At 39.4% G+C, this 3,631-nt stretch overlaps 1 protein-coding gene across 1 annotated transcript in view; it reads right to left on the reverse strand.

The window, feature by feature from the left end:
- Positions 1-2,194, reverse strand: part of ndrg1a (N-myc downstream regulated 1a) — a 13,696-nt gene extending 11,502 nt beyond the window's left edge. Inside the window, exon 1 of the mRNA XM_020606847.1 lies at positions 2,067-2,194. The gene's annotated coding sequence lies outside the window, so the exon portion shown is untranslated. The remainder of the gene's footprint in view (positions 1-2,066) is intronic.
- Between the last annotated feature and the right edge of the window lie 1,437 nt (positions 2,195-3,631).

The following is a 3,631-nucleotide window of genomic DNA, read 5'->3' on the forward strand; positions in this document are numbered from 1 at the left end:
AACATCTTTGCCCTGGCAGAAGTGAGAATGTGTTATGTAATTATGAACAGGAAGTGGGAGGATATCGGCCAGGGATGATCCGAAACATGCAGGCCAAAATCCTCTGCCAAAAACAAAGAACACAAATGCACCACTTTTCTGTGGAATACAGGCCAGTACATCTCAAACACAATTTGCTGAATCAAAGCCCCATGACAAGAACAACCCCAAATCAGGAAAAGTTGGGAAAGCACATCAGAATTGAAGTGAGTGTTTATTTTGAATAAAGAATAAAGTTGATGAGGTATCGCATGAAATAATGTGCTGCTGTATTGTTTTCAATGTAATACAGGACACAGATGATTTTATTTATGATTTTACATACTGTGCCAACTTTTCCTGATTCAGGGTTGTAGATTATAATAAAGCCTCCTCATTACTATATTGTTCCATTATTTTTTCAAGCCTTGACTCTAACTGTCATGATTAAGTTTTTCGTGTTGTTTCCTGAAAAGCAGATGCTTTGAAAATCCAGTGTTTTGACCTGACAGTGAGACAACGTGGTTTGAGCGTTAGAGGGAAACAACTACACCAAAGCGGGCCTACATAACAGTGCCTGTTCCACGGTAAATCCACAAACACACTACTTCGGGCTAAAATACCCAGCTTACAAAACAACATGTTCACTGACAGAAAGAAACACATGTACCGATTAGATTTGGACAGCAAGTCTCAGTGTTAAGGCGCCAGAATCAAGGCCATCCTTCCTTCATCGCCTCCATACAGTTTTAAATCCATGAACCTGTGGCATTCATCTGTGAAAACAATGATTGCTTCCCTAATCTATAGGACCTCACTTAATCCTCACTAAATCCCTAGTTCTGAAACATCAGCGTTGAGGCAGCAGGCCCACTGGACTAAATTATCACAGACCTACATTTTCATACTGTAAAAGATACCAAAATATGGGTGTCTCTACTGCTACAGTAGGTTGGTGAGACAGGGGGGTTCGCGGCGGTTTTAGGGGATCACCAGCAGTTCCGTGGGAAGAAAAATCATTTTTAAAAAGCACCATCAATGCTTCAAACAGCTGCTGCTACTGTTTATTGTGAGTTGTATCCTCCTGTATGACCACCAGGCCTGCTGTGTACACATGAGATCAGGTTCATGAGCTTTCAAAAAGGATTAAAGGCATATCTCTCATGATCTTTCAAAAAGGATTAAAGGCATATCTCAACATAATAATTGGATGGAAACACAATTTAAAAACAGGTCAGAGATGCAGCCTTGTTTTGATAGGCACTAATGGAAGATATGCTTTCTATTTTGGCAGAATGCCATTAATGCCTTAAGTCAAGTCAAGAATCTTTATTGTCATTATGCATAGCATAACGACATTTTGTTCCGGCAGCTCTCGGCTTAAAAGATAGATTATTTGCATAACACAAAATTGTATAAGTCAGTATAAAACTATGTTAATAAGTTAATAAACATTTTCTTTAAGTTCCATTTTCAAGCACCATCTCCTTCACCCATGTGTATGCTTTATTTTTCTTCATATTAGAAAGCAAAGACGATTGGCGGTCTCCTGATTTTATTTGTTTATAGAATTGATGCTTCCTGCTCTGTGCGTAGCCTACGTGCTTCTAGTCACGTGTTAAAAACTTGACGCTCTATGACCAAATTCCTCTGCATGTGAACCTGCTAACATGTAGTGCCACACCTGATACATGCCGTTTAGAAATAGGTATATAACAGCATATACAATGCCATTCCAAAAAGCCTATGTACACGTTATAAAGCATGTGTTGCGCTTGCTTATTGTGAACACAAAACTTTAAACAAATTCTGAAATATATATGAAATGTTTTGGTCTGTTCGTCGACCTGTTACTTGTGGTCGAATACAATTGGCACGTTTCGAAGAGATAAAGTGAAACAACATAATTTTTCTTTATCAACACTGTATTTCACCGAAAGTGCATTACCAAACAGAAACAACAGCGCACAGACGTAACAAACAATCTGGAAGGAAGCGCACAGATCCTTACAAAATAATAATAATAACAATAATAATAATAATAATACCCGGAAAAAAATTGCTTCTGGTTGTCCTGGGATGAACACGTCCACAGAAAAAAGTGTCCACAGAAACTTCTAACGTTTTTCAAACAGCGCAAGTTGTCACTGGGGAAACAAGTGTTGCTTTGTTTATAACGTGCAGCACAAAGCGGATGTATGAGGGAATTTTATAAAGACCGGCCCACTTTCCCCGCGGCTTTCTCCATTGGGCGGCAGCAGCTGCGGGGGTTGATAACGCAGCGGTTGCACGATAAGGAACCTGATGGCGCCGACTCATCGGTGGTTTCATCACCAATATTCTCCCAGGATTACCAAATCTCCGGTTGGGATTCATTATAACCTTACATGGCTTTTTATCGTTTGTAATGTAATGTTTTAAGGACAATTTTACTTTGTATTCTTGTAATATTTCTCATTAAGTGTCACTGGTTCTTTTTTCAGTGGCATGCTGGCACAACAGTTTATCTGGATGTGAGATATAGTTCATGACTTTGTTAACCTTCCATATGCGCCCACTGTCCTGTGCCGTTATTACACGTATGTGATGTGACAATGGATAGTTTACTTTCATGGTTAGGTGGTGATTACTTTGAAGGTTATAGAGTTCATGTTTCCACAATGCACTAACATGGTGACGACAGGGATCTTGGCAAAGCTGTATATTACAAACTATAATTCCTCTCACTCTTACAGAGGAATAGAATTCATAATGGTATTTTAAAGATGTGTTTAGGTTAGGTGAGGCTTAGGGGTAGGGCAGCCAGGCCCAGAGAAGATGAGTCTCTACAAATGGAAGCCCTTCCCTTGGATCATACCGCCTTTCCTTGACAATGCACTGCTATTGTCTAATCAAAGTTAGTTTATTTCTACAGCTGCAATAATTAATACCACCACAAAGATAGCTAACAGAAATCTGATCTGAAACAATGCTTATATTAAGTGGCCTCTTTGTGGTTTGACACAGTACATGCAATTGTGAGTGCTGAGGCTTGTGTATACAGTGGGTACGGAAAGTATTCAGACCCCTTAAATTTTTCACTCTTTGTTATATTGCAGCCATATGCTAAAATCATTTAAGTTAATTTTTTTCCTCATTAATGTACACACAGCACCCCATATTGACAGAAAAACACAGAATTTGACATTTTTGCAGATTTATTAAAAAAGAAAAACTGAAATATCACATGGTCATAAGTATTCAGACCCTTTGCTGTGACACTCATATATTTAACTTAGGTGCTGTCCATTTCTGCTGATCATCCCTGAGATGGTTCTACACCTTCATTTGAGTCCAGCTGTGTTTGATTATACTGATTGAACGTGATTAGGAAAGCCACACACCTGTCCATATAAGACCCTACAGCTCACAGTGCACGTCAGAGCAAATGAGAATCATGAGGTCAAAGGAACTGCCTGAAGAGCTCAGACAGAATTGTGGCAAGGCACAGATCTGGCCAAGGTTACAAAAAAAATTTCTGCTGCACTTAAGGTTCCAAAGAGCACAGTGGCCTCCATAATCCTTAAATGGAAGACGTTTGGGACGACCAGAACCCTTCCTAGAACTGGCCGTC

This window comes from Monopterus albus, unplaced genomic scaffold (assembly GCF_001952655.1).
Source record: "Monopterus albus unplaced genomic scaffold, M_albus_1.0 scaffold82.1, whole genome shotgun sequence".
NCBI classification, from domain to species: domain Eukaryota; kingdom Metazoa; phylum Chordata; class Actinopteri; order Synbranchiformes; family Synbranchidae; genus Monopterus; species Monopterus albus.